Source organism: Atta colombica, unplaced genomic scaffold, assembly GCF_001594045.1.
Source record: "Atta colombica isolate Treedump-2 unplaced genomic scaffold, Acol1.0 scaffold198, whole genome shotgun sequence".
Classification (NCBI taxonomy): Eukaryota; Metazoa; Arthropoda; class Insecta; order Hymenoptera; family Formicidae; genus Atta; species Atta colombica.
The window spans coordinates 1966527-1980447 of NW_017259291.1; the positions used below are offsets into that span (position 1 = coordinate 1966527).

The 13921-nt window shown below is 38.3% G+C and overlaps 1 pseudogene; it reads right to left on the bottom strand.

Annotated features, from left to right (window-relative positions):
* Positions 1–7040: 7040 nt before the first annotated feature.
* LOC108686862 lies at positions 7041–11384 on the bottom strand (annotated as a pseudogene).
* Positions 11385–13921: the final 2537 nt, after the last annotated feature.

Here is a 13921-nt window from a genome sequence, read left to right on the forward strand (position 1 = left end):
TATATATATATATATACATATTTGTTGCCAGTGTCTCTGTTTGCGTTGCAATGAGGATGCGTCATTGCTGAAGCGCGCACACGAGGATGACAAACGAGAGAACGACTTTGTTGGACCATTTTGCGGTCGCAATTATTGTGGAATGGACGTTGGGCAAAGTGATTATACCAAGTATAGACGCACGCTGGGTTTATGTCGCCGAGAATGCACCTGCAAAGCGAGCCGATGAATGGAGCATGGCTCGCGCGAGATTCATCGCGCTGCCCTTTACAGGCGCGATGACTTTATTATTGCTCATTGCACACACGAAGGATATTCATTCCGATTCTAGAATCTTTGCAGTGATTCCATATGTAGTAATTCTTACCATTGTCAATCGCACAATAATCGATCAGATGAAATTATAGTCTTTTAATCTTGAAAAAACAATCGTAAATATTAGGTGTAGTAAAAAGAAATCCATTATTTTTGCATAAAATTGAATGGAAAAATAATGAATTTCTTTTTACTACACCTAATATCTATTGAAATCAAGCTAATTTAAAATGAATTTTTAACGTGTCGTAAGAAAAATAATCGGTATAATTTTTAATTTTTTTTCTACATTGGTAGAGCATAAACAAGTATTTTATAAGATAAATGAGAATATCACGAATTGCATTTTTTCGAATATTCTAAATATAAATATTTGTTTTAGCACTGTGCGATGTTTGTTGATTTTTTAAACAGAATAGTTTGGACATCTCTTCGTTGCGTGACTGGTGTCTCTTTTAATCATATTTTACGGAATTTTGCCTATCAAATAAAGAAAATAATTTAGGATTAATGGATAAGCGCTATAAAAGGAAGGGATTCGCGACAGAAGACGTAATCTGACTCCGGAACGATTGTAGATAATCCACTAAGAATAATCCGGTTTTCATGGCGCTTCTGAAATATATTCGTATCATGGCGATGTGTCTCGCCGGATAACACCCACGTGTCCAATGATCCTCCTCGATCTTATGCACGAGATCTTCAATATTCTTGCTTATGTGTGTGTGCACGTCTCTTGGCAATTGCCGCGTTCCCGTTTCAAGGTAGCCCGGTGTCGTCTTCCAAGGACTCGTCTATTCCTTCGCCCCGTCGTTTCTTACCGTCTTGTCGCAACAAGATGCGGTAACGTCGCCTACCCACCGCGTTGAAAGACGACACGGCCCGTTTCTTGCGGGAGCTCCTATCGCAATTAGCGCCGGCTTCCCGATAAATAATTGAAATTCAATACATGCCAGACGCAACAACGTTCGCCTCGCGGACTTCGTTGCGGCTTTCGTTCTCCACGTCATCACTGCAACATACCGCTCATAATTAATATGCCGACAGCCTGGCAACGCCTCCTTTTAAATCAAGTTTTCGCAAAAGCATCGAATTTCAGGGCAGCCTCCGTTGTTTTGAAGAACAGAGACTATTTAAATTATTTTGAATTCTTCATTCTCTCTCCCAATTTGAAGTATTAATTCCCCATCATACCTATTTTAATAATTTTGCAGAAATTAATAATTTAGAAAGAAAAAGTTTTGAACGAAAATTCTATTCGCTAAACATTTTGTTATACGGAAATAAAATTTTATTGTATGGTATATTACTTATTGTTAGATTTTGATCACTACTGTTCTTATAGAAAATCACTGTTATATAGAAAACTTGATTAGCTTATTTAATTATTATTTATTTATGATATATTTTTCAAGTGGCTAATCTTTTTCTTTTACTGTTCTAGGCTATCAAAAAATGCCAAAAATTCAAGATTACTTTTCAACATCTCTTATATTACTAAATAGTTTTTTTACAGATAACAAAATATTTTAGGAGAGGGAATTTTTGTTCTTTATTTCGGAGAAATTTGAAAGTAAAATTTCAATTATATAAAAAAAAATTTGGACTGTAGACAAAAAGTTAAAACACGCTGAGAAAAATATCTGGTTGGATTAATTGGAACTCTAATTAAAAATGGGTGAATCAGAATTTTTTGATTAAATCTACTAAATTCTAATTATAATAACCAAAATATGATTTATATAATCAGAATTTTCTACAGATTTTATCCATTTTCAGCCACGTTTCTCAGTGCATGAATTTAAATATCATCGTTCTTAGCACTTCAATTTTTAGTTAAATTTATTGAACCAGCGTTAATGGCTCCTGTAATCAATAAAGACATCTAATCTATTTGGTGAATCTTCGTCCACATGTGTTTAACTGTCTCACGTACATGTCAAGAAGTCACGAAAAGTCACACGACAGGAAAGTTGTCGCATATACGGAGACGTACCTCGACAATGTTCAGGTGAACGCGAGTCTGTTACTTCAGGGCTGCGAGTTCGTGTTTACGATGCAGGAGATACGTATAACATCGCCGTCAGACGGGCCCGTCCGAAAACTTTCGAGACAGCGGAGTCGGGCGGGAACACAATGCGTGGATGAAGTTTCGTGAATTATTTACGACCACACACTGGCCACTCATACGAAGAGCGCTAATTGAAAGTCGCATTTTGAATGCGGGGGCTCCCATTTAATTATATTTCACAGCATTTCTATTATATATTTATGTATTACACGTCACTCGTGCGCCATGGTTCTTAATTGCATTTCCTTGTTCCGATGGATGTGATGCATTCGGGAAACCAAACATCTTAAGGGAGAAGGATTTTGTACGCGTTTTCATACATAGTGCGTTATTTAGCAATATTTCACATGTTTCGAGGTGATAAATGAGATTCTTTTACAATTAATTATCAGAGAGTTCACCTTTCTCAAAAAAACATTGCAAAATTATTGATACGATGAACTATCAGCGTCTTTAACTGTATTATAAATTATCCAACACACCCGTATCTGTCTGTTCGTTGTACGCTTGCAATATGAACCGCTTTTCTCATGAGAGGAAATGAGAAGAAGCTTCATGGAGATAGCAAGAGACATACGAAGTGATGGGGCTCAAAGCTCCGAGCGAAATCAAAGGGAACGCGAGATGCTCTTCCGCGAGACGCGACGTCGCCAACGTCGACTAGCTTCGCCCGATTCTATCTCAATGCCTTGCAGGCTCACAAAGCGGATAGCAATTTAATAGAAGGCTCGTGAGAGAACGTTACATGAAAGAAGCAATCTGCGCGGCTCCATTTCTCGGAATCGTTCCTGTTGGAGTGATCCAGGGCGCGGTCGACGATCGGAAAGAATCGTGAATTAATCGACGATTTCCGACGAATTCCGACGAATCGCGCTGCGCGTAAAACGCGGGTCATCCTTCAGCAACACCCTCGAGTGATCTTAATATCTTGTTCTACGGTGTTAATGGCGACCGCACAGCGAAAAATTGTCTATTAGAAACTCAGGTACCGCGCGGTAGAAACACATTAATGACGTGTACACCGTACGTCGTAAAGAAAAAAAGAACGAAGAAAAAGAGAAGAAAAGAAGAAGGGAAAAAGAGAATACACCAGGTATAGGCGAGTTAATAGACCATCGCGATGATGTTTAATAAGATATTTAGGAACCGCGAAGAGCCTCTTAATCTACCCTTGTATGAACGATGCTTGTGCAAGCGTAGCAATGCTGGGTCACGATGAGAAAGAAAGAGAAAAGAGGAAAGAGAGCTGGAAGCCCCACTTAATGGGACAAGTCCTAAAGCTGGCTTAACTCGAAATAAAAGCCAACGATTTATAAATCTTACGTCCTTGACGTGGTGTTTATGGCACTCTCGTCCAGCCACCTCATCGCCGACCGATTGGCGACCGGTATGTCGACGATGCTCCCACAAATAGTGTAATCGCGACTGCAACAACTGATGTATTGATCCGCATTCTAAACTAAAACTACTATTACGCACATTCACAAGCTCACCTGGTATCATACACTTTGTTTACAATATCTTGTATCATAAACTATTTTATGCTCTATTTCGTCATTTTTTGTTATATCATCAACTTCATTTTTTAAAATGTTGTGTTCATGTTTTAAAATGTGCTGATCAATAATATTATACTCAAAAGGACCTAAATTATGAATCAAAACGTCTACATATTTATTTTATTAATATATTTTTTATATACGAGTATCGGCTCACGTGAGACTTTCTTAATTTATGATTTATTTCTTGCTGGAAGTTTTATTCTTTTATATATTAATCTAATATATTCTTTTATATATTATTCTAATATTAGGAATTATTACGATCTTTACTATCATTTTGAAGTATAAATGTAATACTATTACTCTGTTATCTAAAAAATTGATTTCGATCGCTACAATTATCGCAAGAACCCATTCATTCCCAGCGCAATCGACTGATGATCGATATATTTTTTTGTGCGAATCATAACAGGGCAAGGTTGATGAACCACCTAATCGGCCATGACAAAGTCACGTTTTCCAAGGTCGCTGGGTTCCGGTTCATCCGCTCGCCGCTCCGCTTCGCGCTGCCCGCGGCCAATCGTCGAGCCGAGCCCAGGAAATGGGCCGACGATGAAAGATCAACTTGGTGTAATGCAATATCAGTCTCTCGCAGTGGGTAGAGATAATGGCGTGACCGCATTACGGCACGATACGCCAATTAGCGTCAGCCAGGCCGAGGATGAAGTTATGGCCGGTTGGGTTCGGGTTAGCGAGCATCTCAGGCAGACGCGGTAACACGGCATAGTACTCGCAGAAGAATGACAGTGATGGCTGAGCACGCGTGCGAAAACGAGATGGAGAAAATGACGAGAGATGGAACCAATCCTTCAGATTTTCCGCCATCGAACGCGAGCGCGCGTGGATTGGATAGCCGTGACGTCGTTGTCGACTTGAAGATTAGTTGCACGTAAAGGGATGATTATCAGGCTTAATCGAGGATAGTCATCGTTTCAGTCAGCAGATATAAATAACTCTTTCTCTCGTCCTTGCTTCTCTTCCTGTCATTTGTTGATTCGATCGGGCATGTTTTACACGTAGACCAATAGACGCATCTCTCGTCTTTTGAGTGAGAATCAACGAGAACGCGGTTTTTGCGGTTTTTGCACGATGTGGATGAAACGACTCGCGCAAGACTAATGAAATTCGCGTCGGGTGACTGACTATGCGATAATTGTCGCGCGCTTAGGTTAATGACACGTAGAAAAACGTAAACAGACAAGAGTCTTGCATAACGCATAATGCATAAAAAAATGAACTCAAAATCCTTGATTTCTTTTCTTTTCATGAAATCAAACTGACTGATTGGTTATTTGACTGATTTTTATACTGACTGATTTTTTATGCTTTATACATTATGCGTTATACGAAAATTTGTACTCTAACTTTAAACATATGCAATAAATAAATCGATTAATTACAGTCAAGAACGTAAAATAATAACATAAGTAGTAAACAAATAAAAAAATGTAGATTTGTTTCCTGCTTACATCTTATTATTTAATTTTTTTATATGTTATAGCTTTTTTGATGCTCCTTTGAGATTCGTGTTACACAATATTGCGATCTATCAGCGAACTGGAAGGAGCGTTTTGCGAACAAGATAGAGTATGAATCGTGGCACACAAAAAAATTGAAACAGTAAAATGTAAGCAGTAAGAAAGAACATGTTGGATTGACTAGTGCTTATGTTCTCTACAATGATTGGCCAATTTGCTTACTGCTTACGTTTCGCTGCTTAAGTTTTTTTGTGTATTATTGCCCTAAGGCTAGTGGCACATAGAAAAACATAAGCAGTAAGATATAAACAGTAAAGGAATCAACCAGTTCCAGTTCCAGTGGAGAACGTAAGGCAATAATGTAAGTAATGTTGATTTCCTTATTGCTTCGTCTTACTGCTTATGTTTTTCTGTGTGCCACTAGTCTTACTTCATCTCGATTGTATTCGCAAAACGCTTCTTCCGGATCTCATTCGCTGATGAATCGCGATATTGCGTAACGCGAATCCCGAAGGTGCACCAGATGTAACGGGAGCGCAGCTGCGAGAGTAGAGACGAGGTCCCAATGATCTGCGAGAGGCGCGGAAGAGGCGAAACGCATGTGAAATTATGGAAACGAGAACGAGCGAGTGCGTTATTGGCTCCAGGCTCTGATCGCAATCGCGTAATTGTCGATCGACGGTGCAGGTGAAATAAAAAAGGAAACGAAGTGAGCGCTGTTCGGGACGGCGCGTTCGACAATTTCGCTGTTAAACAACTGGGACACGTAAATCACGGCACGTGCGTCAATTCAAAATCGTTTCGCGCGACCGTGCGCTCTGATAAACATACGCACTTCCTCGAAAACCAAAACACCATATGCTGAATATCTTATGACGAATAATCTTATTACATTTTTTTAATTTGTATGTAAAAAACCAAGCAAGATTCATTAGAATTGCCTAGAAAAATATAATTTTTTGTATGATCTAATAGATAAAAAAGAAATATCGATGTTGTTATTTATCGAGAATTTAGATTATATTAGTTTTACCTCGGATTTTTATCTCGGATAAAAATAACATAACGTGTTTTTCTAAATAATCTCAACAAATGTTAGCATCGATACGTCTTTTATACTGCATAGAGAAACACTGACAAATAAATCTTTTCAACAGAAATTTTAACTTTATTTCACGAACAGAAAGAATTCACTATGTTATGTTTGCATTAAATTAATTTTATAATGATAATAATTCTATCCCTAATATTTTAATCATTATCTTAATATCTTTTTTTACAATTAGATCATCTATTTACAATTCTGACGACAATCTTTGATTGTATATTGAAGATTAGTAACGTTGTTAACGACGGCAGCGAACTCCTACTTTAGAAAAGGGGAAGTATGATGAGAATTCTCGTTAGAATCTCGCGATAGCGGCTCCATGTTTCCTCGTTTGTGCTGATATTTCTTCTCTCTCTCTCTCTCTCTCTCTCTCTCTCTCTCTCTCTCTCGGCGCCTCGCACGTCTACGTGTTCAGGATATCAAGCTCCTATTCCTCGTATCATCAGCTACGACTTCGGCACGAATACAAAGTTCAGAGCGCGAAGCGGAGCACGGATCGTTGTTCTCTAGGAAAAGGGAAGCGCGGTCGCCTGCCATCGAGCGTCATTTCCTATCTTGGCGAGTAGCCGGGTACCTTTCGTCCTCTGACGGACGAGTCGCAGTAGCTGACAAGTTGCCCCATTACATCCATACCGCGTACGCGCCACCCAGACGTGGATAGCTCGCAGCAGGACCTCCGTGTTCACAGTCTCTTAAAACTCCCTCGTCCGCCCTTCTCGTTCCCTGTCCTTTCTTCCTGATGATCGTTCCTTCGGTCAACTTCGCAGACGTATTATCCTGGTTCCTCTTTCTCGACGATGATTTCCATGTGAAACGTAAAAGAAGAATGAAAGCCAAAGTCTCTACACTAAGGTCTCTATACTAATAATGAAATTCGATCACTCCCACTACTCTGGATCGATATTAAAAACTGCTTTATATAAAATATCTCAATACAGTCGTACAGTATAATCAACTTCGACAACTCTCTCTAAATCTGAATCAGTGGATAATCAATGATATCAGTGCCAAGTATGCTATTGATAATTACTGAACGAAATGTGAAATCCCTAACCTAGCTAATCTTTATCATGTGATCTAATTTTGTTTTAGTGCATAAATTTAGTAAATATGGTATTGGAATATTGAAATTAACATGCAAATATCAGTATTTTAGTTACAATGTTCAAATTCTTCCTTTTAATTGAACTTCATTGACTGAATTTCAGTTCCAAGTATATCATAATTAGTAGGGTAATTAGTAATTATCCACTGATTCAGATTTAGACAGAATGAAATGATACATATACTATATTTTGTTCAATAATATCGTGAATATCATTAGTAGATAGTTAATCATTTAAAATATATTTATATTTAACTTTGCTAATTTCATAAAACAGCTTTTAGTATGCTCTGATCTAGCCTAGTACAAATGCGGACTGAATTCGTTATAAGTTGTGAGAAGGATTAAGAGGATTGTAAGAGGAGAAAGACAAAGAGAAGGAGTTGGTTGAATTATTAAAAGATATTAATTATGTTTTAACTTTATTTGTGCTAAATTGGCATTAGCTTGTATTTACGATACTGAAGCGGAAATGCGATTATTCATTAGAATATAGGAAGCTGCATGCGAACAATGATATTCTAATATTATTCTTGCGAAACGTAATTATTCACGTTTTGAGATTCTCAATTCTCAAGCCGGATTGGCTGAGATTTCTATAGAACGTACCGAGTGCTTATTAATGTGCTCTTTCACGAAGTTAAATGTGCAGCATGAAAGCGATATACGAATATTATATTTCAAAACCATCAGGATACTGAATGAGTTTACGCTCGTGGAAAATTTCGAAGATTCTTAAATGAAAATTATATCAAAAGCCGAGCGTTTATATTATGTAATTAATTATTATGTGTTTGCAACTCCGGGTCGCATAGAAAACACGTTTGAATAGCGGATAAACCAATGTTGCACAAGAACGTTATCGCTCGTTATATGGCGAATTTAAATGAATACGTCTTCTTGACTTCTTATTCGAAGATTCCTCATCGTCATCGACATCCCAGCCGGCAATTAAGCGAATGCCTCTCGGCGAACGCAAAAGTTCCCAACAATATTACGGCCGACAGTAAGTAAGGGGCGCGACCGGATTTCGTCGCGTTTGCGAAGTTGCTCCACAGCGCTTTTGTCGAGCGAAAAGGAAATACGATGTCCGAACTGCATTTCCCGTTCCTCTCGGAATGCGAGAGAGGAAATCCGTAAAACGTTCAACTCACGCTTCTCATCTCGTTCCCAGTCTTCGCCAGACTTTACTCTCGCGTCCGTCCTCACCGCTCCATGCATTTCCAGAAAAGTTCAGCATCGCGAGGCGAGACGGCCGGAAGTCAATTATCGTGAGAAACGTAGTCGGCTCGTTATTCTCTGGGAAAATTAGACTTTGGCATTTACAGATTCTATTTGCGTCCATTGCGTGGCAGCAGAACGCACCAATGCGATCGAGAGAATCCCCGATCCCTGAACGAAAATAGAAATTCAGTCATAAACATCTTTTTACGAGAGCTGCAGATTATTCCTCGAATTAGCACAACCTGAAAAGAATATTACAGCGAGCCAAGATTAAATTGTACAAGACTGAATTTTATTTTCGTACCTCCAATTTGTCGTAGCGGTGAAAGTCGTGTCATAAATCTTACGCGATGTGCATATCACATACAATAGATAATATACGAATTGTGATGCTCTCGGTGTCGCATATCTCTGTGACAAGTACCAGTCACAATGTACTGAAATCCTTTTCAACAAGAAGTTTTAAATTCTATAAACTTCTGAAAGCTGGCGAGGGTGACTAGCGATTCTTACATCTCTCGTGAAGGATTTAAGACTTCACGACAATCGCGGCTGTCCGGAGCGACGAATGCACATAGAATAAAGTCGGGGCGAAGTTCGCGAATAATTCAACGGATGATTCTTGCGGCGTTTCTTCGAATTCTTCTGCGGCACGCTACTTTTTATTGGTCTCTATCTAGAATGTTTGGAACGCGCTAGAAGTAATGTCAATTAATGCAAATTATGGCAAGAGAACGAATTTATCGATTTGATTTGAGTGATTTCTCTTTGAACATAATTCAGAAACATTTCATAGCTCCTTGATGTTTCGCTTTCTTATCTAGTTTCGTTGCAAACGCAGAAGAGCAAACGAAACCATAAAAGGAAAAGGGGAGAATCGGAGAAGAGTAACATCACGGAGCAAACTACGATCCTTAAGTTGATTGCGCGAAGGCCGGAGCTGCGAGGCCACTTCATCGTTAATTGTAATTTGACGTTTAGCTCGGGCAACGCTGATGCTTTCGGCCCGTAATTTTAATCCTGTCGTCGTCGAGACGATTTCGTCCCGAAACGCCCGAAAGCCTTGTGAAATTAATGAACTTAAGCTCGATTTACGCGGGAAGGAACATCACGAAGGATCAAACGGCTGCAACGAGGACGAAGAGGATGAAGAGGAGTAGGCCGTGAGAACACTTAATTTGTAACGATTTCTAGCGATAAAAAAAGAAGGGAAAGACGAGAAGAAGAAGAAAAAGAAAAAGAGAAAAATAGAGAGAGAGAGAGAGAGAGAGAGAGAGAGAGAGAGAGAGAGGACAAGAGAGATACCATAAAGAAATTCAAAAGTACAAACCAACCCTCCGGCTTGTTCAATTAAGCTCGAATACACGACGTACATTTATGCGAACGCCACGACGTTTTCCGGCGAAGTAGAGATGTTGTTCGTAACAATGAAATATTTTAATTAACGAAGGTTTAATCAACGAAACTGAAACTAACTAAGTTCGTTATAAAAACGCACGGCGTCAAATATTTTTTTACTATGAGCGTGAGTATTACAGTCTCATTTCATTCTTTGTTTCTTGAATTTCATGGACAAACAGAAATAGATTTGGTTTCATTCGAAACATATGTAATTATTGTATACGCAATTAAAATATGAATAAAATAAAATCATTAATAATTAAATTAATATGCTAATTTCTTTTGCGATCAAAATAAATTTTTTACACGAATTTTAGAATCTTTTTAGATTTAAAGCCGAAGGTAGATAATTCACATTTCTAAATCCTTTGGTATAATCTACGATAAAAAAATCTTCATAAAATCCGTGATTGAATCCTTTACGATCAAACATGGACATTCCGTTAATCTCGCTATATTTCAATTTTATTGTCGAAGAAGCAACTAGGAATCTGGTCCGCGCATCGTCATAGATCATCCAACGACAAAAAAGAAATAACGACATGTTCGTTAACTTTTCTCGTTTGTGTAACACGCACTTATTTCTCGTGCATACGTCCATGTACTTGAAAATGTGAACTGACAGCGCTAAGAAAACGCGCGCGACTTCCCTTGCGGCTTTAATAAGCAATAAGTAGCAATAAATAATAAGCTAAATGCTGTATCGTGTTTTGATAGGAAGGCGCCGTATTCGCGGTCTGACACGCTATTATGATCCTTTCGTTTCTTTCTTTTTTTATTTCTCCCCCGAGATACGCCCGTGAGCACATGCATGAGCACGCAGTTATTCCTGCAACTCTGGCGGCTGGTGTGGTCACCCTTAAATCATGAACCTGTCTAAGGAACAAACTAATCCTGATTCATACCGAGAAGATGCGTATAACTGGTTGGTCTCGTTGTATCCTGGCAAAATTTCTGATCCGGATGGCATGGCAAGCCATCTTTCATATAGTTGTCTATCCTTAATTAAAAGTCGCGATTGTGAGGCAAGTGAAGCGAGAAACGAGTAAGCGTCCGTAAAAGACGAGATGGAAATAGAATGTTGAGAGAATCAGGAAATGATTAATTCAAAAATTGAAGCTGATTGAGCTGCCGTAAAAATATAGCCAGTATATATATTGTTATTAAAGATTTATTGCTGTATATCGAATATCTTTACCTACCATCGATTTTTTTAATTAAAAGAAATAATCCTATTTTCGATCAAAACGGATATTCATCAGAGATCTTTTTCTTCATTTATCATTCAAATATATACATGTATCATTTGTTATATGCTATTTAATTTGAAACTCTTTTGAAAGAGATTCTTTCGAAATTACTAACTTCGATATAACTATTATTCTAAAATTATTCTTAAATATTATATTTCATTGAAATATAAATGTATTTAATTTTGTTTAAGCTCACGATCTTGTGGATAAAAAATTTTAAAGCGCTACTTTAATATTCAGCTTATGAACCCGAAGGCATTTAACAACGAATTATGGAAAGCTTTAGCAAACCTGATTATATCCCTTTAAGACACGAGAGCTCTGAGTCCGGGTAATCCTAGGCAACTGGCGAAACCTTCGCGTTTCAGACTCTCAAAGCCGCAATTAGCTCGCACGAGGATGCAAGCAGAGCTATCCGCGTCCACCGTCCGCCTGTCGAGAGAGTCTGAGCTTGAGTGGCGGACACGACGGGGCCACGTCAAGAGAGTTAGCATAGACAATGGCCGCGCCTCGATGCGGATTACGTCGTGACCACTCGAACGTCGTGGGAAATAAAGTAAGACCGTATTTATGCGTGACAGGAGTCCTTCGATGTCGATGACACCTTTCTCGCAGATTGTCTCGGACTCTTATTCAGAACTCTTATTCAGAATCCGCAAAGGGTGAATATTGATCGGTCGAGCTACACTTCGTGCGATAGTACTAAATGCATATTCACGGAAGATGTACACGCAGCAAGATATTTGCATTAAACATGATGAAAAAAATTTGCAGAAAGTATCGTGCAATTGCGAAAATACTATAAAAAGTATTTTTTATCTCTGTTAATTCAAGAGACTATGAATTGTAAAGATAAATAGCAATAAGTAACATCGTTTAAATACGAAAGTATTAATAAGTGATATTAAACTCTGCAGTAATAGAAAAAAAATTACATCAATATAAAACTTTCGACTACATAGATACTGAAAGTGCCTGGAATAGCTAATTGGTGCTGTCTTTAATATGTATTTATTCTACCTATTCATTTTATTGCGATGCGTGCGCATCGATTACCTACAAACCTTTGATAATTTTGAAATTCTAATTGCTTGTCAATTTAATTGTAATATTACTATTTTAGCTTTGATTTATATCGCAATATTATCTTCAAATTCTTTTTCGATCGTATGGAAATCTGTATAGAATATCAACAGGCTTTAAAATAAACAGATTTTATTGAAGGAAATATTTAGAATTAAATTGTGCATTTTAAAGCCACATAGAAATATTCACATTTTCAGGGCATCGTAAAAAAATTGCACGAACATCGCAGCCTTTTCTGCTTGGAATCACATGAAGGGAAATATTGGACGTTACAGACACACGTCCTCCCTCGGCTTAGCCAACAACCGAAGACGCTCGCCAGAATGCGGCGTTGGAAGTCACTTCAAAAATGCTTACACAAAATTCACGAGTGCCGGTACATACGTATATAGAGAAAGGCGAGGGGAACAGTGGGACCGTATGTGCATTGAATGCCGAGTCAGATGCCGTCACGTATAAACCGGCAATCCTCCTCGCCTTCGCCATCCTCCTCGGATGCTGCAGTTCCTGACCGTTGCGTCGATCGTGGCGCATTGCATTATGTGTGTACACGCGCATACGTGTGACGTAAAGAGTCGCGATAAGCTAATAATTCTGAGTTATTGCTAATACAAGAAGCTCCGAGGAAATTCTGTGGGAGAAGATCTCTCGGAGTCGGCCTTCATCGCTGAAATTGGTATTCGCGTCGCATCGTGTCCTGGCACGCTTAAAGGATACCTGACGAGATTGCAACACATTGAAGGCCACACGGCAAGACTTAGACGTGCGCAAACATGCCCGCCGCATGACTCGTCATATGAAAAGAGTTGGTCGGTCTCGAGACGGTCGATCGTCAAGGCAATCGAATTTATTTATGAACCGTCTGCGATCGTTCGTCAACAGGCTACCGATCTTTCCGAAACACGGACGGCGGCTATGCGGGTGGAATGTAATTAAGGCTTTCTTGAAACGCGAAACGATGCGGCCGTTTGTGATTCATGTGACGTGATCGGAATATTGGACCGTTGCGTTTAATAATACTCCCGGAAAGAAATATTTGCAAAGTTAATTTTTCCATGTGTAAAAGTTCATAACAATATGCGAATAAAATGTCATAATATGAATTGATTTCAATTAAATATTTAATTTTGAAGATGTTTTTAAAAATATTTAATAAAATAAAACTTTCTTTCAGTATAAATAATTTTTTAATTTTAAATCTCTTTTCTATTTACTAGTTAGACAAAATCATAAAAATATATAAAGAAAATTTTTGCAAACTATATATTAAATAAAAAAAAATATATATATATAAAATAAAATATATATTACACAAAAA